The sequence below is a fragment of the Lactuca sativa genome, chromosome 7 (genome assembly GCF_002870075.4).
Source record: "Lactuca sativa cultivar Salinas chromosome 7, Lsat_Salinas_v11, whole genome shotgun sequence".
Lineage (NCBI taxonomy): Eukaryota > Viridiplantae > Streptophyta > Magnoliopsida > Asterales > Asteraceae > Lactuca > Lactuca sativa.
In genome coordinates this window covers 128,215,427-128,223,972 of record NC_056629.2, presented here as the reverse complement: position 1 = coordinate 128,223,972, position 8,546 = coordinate 128,215,427, and the positions used below count along the sequence as shown (strand labels likewise).

General features: G+C 37.3%; 1 long non-coding RNA gene across 1 annotated transcript; it reads right to left on the bottom strand.

Moving 5' to 3' along the window:
- Positions 1-1,116: 1,116 nt before the first annotated feature.
- LOC122194980 (uncharacterized) lies at positions 1,117-8,253 on the bottom strand. Its single transcript, XR_008225089.1, has 4 exons — positions 8,100-8,253; positions 5,851-5,913; positions 1,387-4,861; positions 1,117-1,324 (listed from the first exon to the last, which is right to left on the bottom strand). It is a non-coding gene; the product is annotated as an uncharacterized LOC122194980 (long non-coding RNA).
- Between the last annotated feature and the right edge of the window lie 293 nt (positions 8,254-8,546).

The window sequence follows — 8,546 nt, the reverse complement described above, 5'->3', positions numbered from 1 at the left end:
AATAATGGACCTATATACAGAATTTCCTTATGTTGATCCATTCCAACATGAAATTCATATATATCTCCTTGACTAAATACGATTAAAACCACAATCTAAGCTTTTAGATTTAAGATGAAGTATAATTTCCTCTCCCTTAATTATAACAAAACAACTTTTTCCCAATTGAAACCTTTTGTTTTCTATAATTAACATTGCTAACTTGCAATACTTATCATAATTATCATGCTCCCACTAACATGATGATTATTAGCATAACACTTATGCTCCCATTAGCTTTGACATGTACTCAGAAATCAACTGAATTTCTTACCAAAGTTCAGATTTCTGATACTAGATTGTTTTGATAAAACTTTATCAAAATCATACACCTTCCCTTATATAGCACACTTGTGTGTCTAAACAATTATGAAGAGGTATGCCGTAATCATAATGGTTAGACCTTTTTGCCACTTCTCACATGTCCAAGTTAGTGAGCCGGTAAACCACACACGCTCCACTAATGACTTTGAGAATGCAAATATTACAATTGCTATCTAGCTAAAATCTACTTAGTGAAAGTGTTTCCTCACCATCATTTTCATGAATCGGATAGAAACCTTATGACACTTAGATTGACTGGTGTATGTGTTCTTATCCATGTGAATTGTCAAAACCATAGTCACAAGACAAGGGTAATGACCAATCCAAACTCATATGGACTAAACTCAATCTTAATTTCTTTCCATCTGGCAGCTCAAGAGCCTGCCATTACTTCCAAGTTGTTATGCAACCAATTGAGAACTCTAAGAACTCATATGCAAGGCCAACTTTAATTCGAATGGGCACAGAATATGTCAACACGATAGGTTATAAACCTTAAGTTGTGTGCTAGTGAAGAACTTCAGGTTTTATTCTTGATTAGTTCTTGAGACTTTCAGCACCTTTAAGACTCTCACTGTCCTCTTGACATATAAGACTTTCTTGTCAGATATTCAAGAGATAGTGTGGATTCTAATCAAGACAAACACTTCACACAATTGGCCTAAGTTGATCTTTGTTTTATCCAAAACATCACAACTTACCAATTTCAAATGTAAAAGAGAAGAAAATTGTAACATCCAAAAATGCGACCCAAAAATTTTTGTTTTATAATATTAAAATCATGATACTGAAGATCATACTAATAAACGTATTTCATAACTCTCAAAACATAATGTAATGCGTCATATCAAACTATATCAAACATGTGAAAATGTCCTATCATACTCCCAGGAAAAACTGCTGAAGCTGTGGTGTGTGCGATGCTATCAACCTGAGCTCTTCCCTTTTATTGCAGAAGTACCTGAAACCAAAACTGAAACTGTAAGCACGAAGCTTAGTGAGCTCCCCCAAACTACCACATACCATACAATACATAGAAATCACATACTGGGCCTCGCCCACTGCATCGGACCGAAGTCCGGAAGTTGCATCGGACCGAAGTCCGGAACCGACTGGGACCTCGTTCCCGGCATCGGACCGAAGTCCGGAACTGGCTGCATCGGACCGAAGTCTGAAACTGACTGCATCGGACTGAAGTACGAAACTAACTGCATCGAACCAAAGTCTGGAACTAACTGAGCATAGCATAGCATAAACACATATCAACTAGCATATAAACATACCAACCATCATAAACACATATATTGCATACTGCATCAGGCCGTAGCCCAGAACACATAACGCATAAAACCTGTCTGAGCCACGAAAGCATCAAACACACTAACTGCTACATCGGACCGAAGCCCGGAACTACTGCTAACTAATCGGGCCGACATTATGGCCGTAGACCCGTTCCTATTGGAAGGAAACTCACCTCGTGTACTGGCTGCTAAACGAACGGCTCTAGAAACTGTCTGCTGCCGCTCCGTTGTCTCCCCGGCTACAATTTCCAAAATTACACTCAATTAATTACTGGTCAAAGTCAACTTCCCGTTGACCGGACTCATCGAGTCAGGGCGCAGACTCGCTGATTCCTTCCTTTACTGACTCTAATTTCTACTCACCGAGTGCCTCTTTCACTCACTGATTTACTCCGAACACTCGAATCAAAGAAAGACGAGGACTCGCGACTCGACTCGCCGAGTCCAAAGAAGTACTCACCGAGTTTGACGAACTACTCGCCGAGTCTGACGAACTACTCGTCGAGTTCTAACGTGCAGACTCCATATACTGCTTTAGAATCCGCTCTATGGTTCCCAAATCGCAGATCTGAATTCTTGGACTCATCTGAACATGTAAAGTTGCTAACTTTACGTGTAACTACGAAGGAATGAAGCCATTGATCTTTGACACACTTTATTTGGGACCACTCATCCAACTCGCCGAGTTGTTCTTCCAACTCGCCGAGCCAACGACTATCTTCATGCAACTCGCCGAGTCGGCCTGGGGACTCGCCGAGTTCTTTCAGTCCTTCTTCCATACAAATCCGATCTGAGCCATGCAGCTGATTCCAATCATGGATCTGAACTTCTAGGGCATGCTTTTCACATAAAGTTGCTAACTTTATGTGCATGCATGCCTTTAAAAGCTTCATATGACCAAAATAAGCTCTTAATGGGGTCCTAGGCTCAATAGCGACTTCAACCACAATCACAACCAACACTTTATACTTCTAGCATGCCATGAGTGTCCAGATCTACAGTATAACCGGCCTTAAGGCCTAATCATAGAGAATTTGGGGTTTTAGAGCTTAGAACCCACAAATTAGGGACAACATAGATCTATATGCTCAAAAGCCAAGGTATAGAATTGAATACCAGAAAAGATGACCAATAGAGTGTACAATCCGGATCTACTTCCTCTTTCTCGGGCTCTCCAACTTCCACCTTCTCCTTCTTACTCCAAAGGTGCCTTTACAAGCAATGAACACACACACACACACACTAAGAATGGCTAGGGTTTTGCTATCAGATGCTTTGGGGTGAAAAGGGACGAGTTAGGCACATAAGGAAGTTTAAATAGGTCCAAAACCCTGAAATTAGGGTTTCCTCCTGACAGGCAAACTCACCGAGTCCAGCGTATTGACTCGCCGAGTAGCCGGCTAAATACGCGTGTTCATCCCATCTCTACTCGGCGAGTTGGGCAACGGACTCGCCGAGTTCTCCTCAAAAATGGAAACACTTATTTAAATACATACCGGGAATGGGGCGTTACAACTCTCCCCCACTTGTCTCAGACTTCGTCCTCGAAGTCTACTACTGCTAAATCTTGGAACAACTCTGGATAGTGCTCCCTCATCTCTTCCTCTGCCTCCAACGTCCACTCAGACCCCTTCCGGTGCTGCCACTGCACCTTCACCAACTGAACCACCTTGTTTCTTAAGGTCTTTGTTTTCCGGTCCAAAATCGCAACCGGTCTCTCGATGTAATTCAGGCTGCCATCAACCTGAATATCTTCCAAAGGCACCACTGCTGTCTCATCCACCAAGCACTTCCTCAACTGAGAAACGTGGAAAGTGTTGTGGATCTGGCTGAGCTCTGCCTGAAGATCTAACCGATAAGCAACCCGACCCACCCAGGCCAAAACCCTAAAAAGACCAATGAATCTAGGGCCCAGCTTGCCCCTCTTCCGAAATCTAATAACACCCTTCCAGGGTGACACCTTCAGGAGGACCATATCGCCCACCTGAAACTCCAAGTCTGAACGCCTCCTATCAGCGTAACTCTTCTGCCGACTATGCGCAGTCTGTAGTCTACTACGAACCTGCTGAATCAACTATGTCGTCTTGCGCACCACTTCGGTGCTCCCAATGACTCGCTGACCGACCTCGCCCCAACAAATCGGCGTCCTGCATCTCCTCCCATAGAGCATTTCGAAGGGAGGTCGATCAATACTCGCATGGTAACTGTTGTTATACGAAAATTCTCCTAATGGAAGATACTTATCCCAACTGCCACCGAAGTCTAGAACACATGCCTGCAGCATGTCTTTGAGAGTCTGAATCGTTCTCTCGCTCTACCCGTCCGTTAGAGGATGGAAAGCGGTGCTGAAATGGAGACGTACCCATCTCGTCATGAAACCGCTTCCAGAATCTGGAGGTAAAACGGACATCACGGTCTGACACCACTGAAATAGGCACTCCATTCCGTGCCACCACCTCTCTCACGTAAATATCGGCTAGCTTCTCGGCCGATATACTCTCCTGGATCGGTATGAAATGAGCAGTCTTCGTCAATCGATCGACTATAACCCATATGGAATCCACCCCAAGCATGGTACTGGGAAGCTTAGTGACGAAATCCATGGTGATATCCTCCTATTTCCACACTGGAATGTCTAGCGGCTGCATCTTGCCGTGAGGCCTCTGGTGCTCTGCCTTGACCTTCCTGCAGGTCAGGCATCTTTCTACGTACCAGGCGACATCACGCTTCATGCAGGCCCACCAGTAGTCAGGTTGAAGATCTCTATACAACTTCGTTGCCCCTAGATGGATGGAAAACTGAGACTTATGAGCCTCATCCATCAACACTTGCCGTACTCCGCCTCAGTACGACACCCAAACTCTCCGATGAAGGGTTAACAATCCTCTAGTATCATAGTCAAAAGAAGCTACCCGGTCCATGATCCTCTCACACTTCTGCCTCTCCTCCTTGAGGCCCTCCACCTGTGCCTCCTTGATTTGTGTCACACCCCGCTAAAGCGGAAACACAGGGCGTGGCAGTACAAAGGGTTTCATAGCAAAAGTTAAAAGACAACACTAACCATAGTATTAAAATCATTACCATTTGACAATGGGTTTAAACAACTTTTAAATGAAATTACAATGTAAATTGAAATACGACACATGCGAATGCTCCTAAAATTGAAGTGTCCCTAAGTGCCACATATTCGATGATTCCTGAAAAAGCATGTAAAACGAGAGTCAACTATGAAAATAGTTGGTGAGTACTCACAAGTTTAACAAAATAATATTGGTTCATGAGTTGAAATCAAAGTTTTGATAAAAGTTTCCAATAATAAAAATATATTGCTAAAAGGAGTAAATAAGTTTGTAAACACAGTTCGTTGTCATCATCAGAAATAAAGTATGTTGCCCAAATAAGATGCAACATTCATATTTTCATGGAAGATAAAGTTCGTTACTCAAACGAGTAAACAAGTTTCATTGCTCAAATGAGCTGTCAATTTCGTTGCTACAAGGAGCAAACAATTTCATTGCTAAAACATGTATATAAGTTTCCACTAGTAAAAGTTCGTTGTTGTAATGAGAAATAGAGTTCATTGCTATAATGAGAAATAAAGTTCATTGCTATAATGAGAAATAAAGTTGATTGCTATTAATGAATACAAGTTTATTGCTATAACGAGAAACGAGTTTGTATGTATATGAGCAAACAATGAGTCTGAACCAAACCTATGACTGAAGCCTTATCGACATCTATACTTATCGTTCCATAGATGAATACGATATCATGCACTCCAGCAATAGGGCAAGTGAGGAGTTGTCAATTCCTAATAGCGCTATCCATAATGACCATTAGCTCAAAGAGTTAATGGTTAGAGATAAGGGAAGGGCCTTAGTATGATAAGTTCTCATGTTCCGTGTTGCATAGACATACATAAAGAAACATAGCAATACAATAGCAATCATGTTTGATACAAATCAATTTAAATACAACATGCAAATTATAGTTTTTCTGGACATGCTTTTCCACCCCAAAACATAAAAACTGAAAATAGGGGAGTGCGTGAATACTCACAATGTGCAAAATATAACAGTCAAGTTTATACGAGTCAATTAAATACAACGAACATAAATAGTTTAGGACATGCTTTTCCACCCCAAAACATTTAAAAACCGAAAATAGGGGAATGGTGAATACTCACAATATGCATTGAGATGATGCAAATGGTGCCTTGACTATGCTCCACTCGTATCACCATCGATTCCTAAAATAAAGGTATTCGCTAGTGAGTCTCTAATCGAAATCTAACACTAGTATACATAGTACTACAATAGAATTATGCCAATATTGTGTCAAAATTTAATATCGATAAGTTACAAACATTTTTCTGTGGAAATTAAGTTTCAGAGAATCAATTGTTATATAACAATTTATGTGGAAAATTTCCATTATTAAAATGTTAATATTTAACATTTTAGAGGTGTTCCAATGAAATATTCAAAACTAAATCAATTTAATTCTAAAATATCCCAAACTTTTCATTTCAGTTTTAATTGAAGTCAAAGACCTTAAGATAAATTTTCTTGAATTTTTGATTTGTCTAACTATTTTTCACCATTTTAGTTTCTTGAATAACCATAAATTCATGAAAAATTGCAATGAGTTAAGAAAATTCCCCAAACTTTTTATATTCTTGTTATTAAACATTACTAAGCTGGGAAAAATATAAAAATCGATTTCGAAGATGTTTAATTATATTTTATGATATTTGAGCATTTATTCCAATAAAAATTGAAATAAATAGAAAACAGTTTGCAAAATTACCCAAACTTTTTATTTAACTGTTATTATACATAAATAGGCTGGGAAAAATATAAAAGATATTTTTTCAGGGGTTTTTCTATTTTTCCTTGTTTTATTCCTTTAATTAATGATTAATTGAAGAAATAATATTAAACAGTTAAAATAAATTACCAAAAATTTTTGTTACATTATTTATAGTATAAATAACATGGGAAAAATATAAAAAGTGGTTTTCATATCGTATAATCCGGTTTTGAGTATTTATGTGTATTTAAGTGTATTTAAGTGTAATTAACTTTAGAAAATAAGAGAAAAATAGTTTACAGTAGGGAAAAATCCTCAAAATTTTCATGAATTTTAGATAATCAGAAATATTTTTCCTATTTTTAGACCATTATAATTACCAAAAATTGGGAAAAATAGTAAGGCATGATGAAAAATTTTGAAATTATTTTTCTGAGTCATCCATCACAGGTAAGGTATGCGAAAATTGCTAGATAAAATTTTCACACTCTCTAAAGTGGTTTTGTGATTTATTATACCCTAACAAAAAGAAAATCGGAAATCATACCAAACAGCAACACAAATGGATGAAATTTAGTGAGGGGTCATTATTCACTATAAGGGTCATCCATGAATTTATTCCGGATTTATTGACCTCTGGAAGTATTTTATGTGATTTATACCCTTGGTTTTAGCAATAATTTTAATAAATCAAAGAAATAATAAAAGCTCTTGGTATTTTACAGATTATCACATGCACATGAGGGCTTTCAAAAGGAAAAATATTCAGAATTTATTCAGAAGGGAAATAGGGGTAATGAACCCAAACAAGTTAAGAAATGTTGCATGCAATGGTGCATGAGATGTAAATGTGGCTGAAGTTCATGAATTTGAGTAGCCATTCAGTGAGGTTTTAAGCCACGAAATTTTAGCCATAATTCACTGGATATGTTAAGTTTCTAAAGTATTTTTCCCCAGATTTATGGTTGGGTTTCAGGCCATTGACCATGCAAGGCAAAAATGGTGATCATAGAAAAGAGCTATTTGCGCAACTATTTTGTAAAAATTGCCGAAAATCGGATATTTAATACTTTAAAGTCAGACCAGTTGGGTTTGAAAGTTAGCTCAAAATATTATATTTCAGAAAAAGAATCCCGAATTTTGGTTAAGAAATGAGTGAGATATGACAGTTTAAAGTCAGGTAATGAAATCTGGCAGATTGCATGCATGGTGATTGGTTAGAAAAATGAGTTTTCATCATTTATTTGAGTAAATCTTTTGAAATATTTTAAAAGATATCATGATAAATTTATATTCTAGTTATGTTTCCAGAGATCAAAAGATTAAAACTTATGAAAATGTATACATTCATTTATGAACAAAAATTTGTTTCTCAAAAACTCTTAACTTGAGTTTGATGCTTTAATCCTTAAAATCGATTTTTGCACTAAGATCATGAACATGCAACCTTGTTTATCATACATGCATGGTGTTAAAACACATCCATGATTTTCTAAAAACCATTTTAACAAAAATAAAACAAGTTTGAAGAAGATGATGAAGTAGAAGTCAGTTTTTGAAGTAAAATGCACATGCATAACTTAAATCCTTGTTGTGGATCTTCAAGAGATGTATGTTCTTTACCTTAAATTTATTTGTGGCTTGAAAAAACCTTATGAATCTCCTTAATTTCGTGGTTAAGAGGCTGTGGTTGTGGTGTTTGGAGAAAAGAAATTAGAGATAAGGTAGAGAGAGTTTTCTAGAGAGAGAAAAAAGAGAGATGTGTGTGTGTTGAAGAGTGAGAGTGAGAGAGAGATATATGGGAAGAGAGGGGTCAGAAATTTTGAGTATAATAACCCTTTCTCATTCATTTTGTTTTATAAAATTTAAGTTATTTTATAAAATATCTAAATTTTATATAAAATGTGCACTAAAATCAAGTTTTTATTCATGAAACCTTGATTTTTGACTTATAAATTAAGGATGAATGTTAATGACTTAAATTTTTATTTTCCTTGATTATATTTCCCTGAATTTAATTGTTTTAAGATAATATTATAAGTTTCATAACTATTTTTTTATAGAATTCTT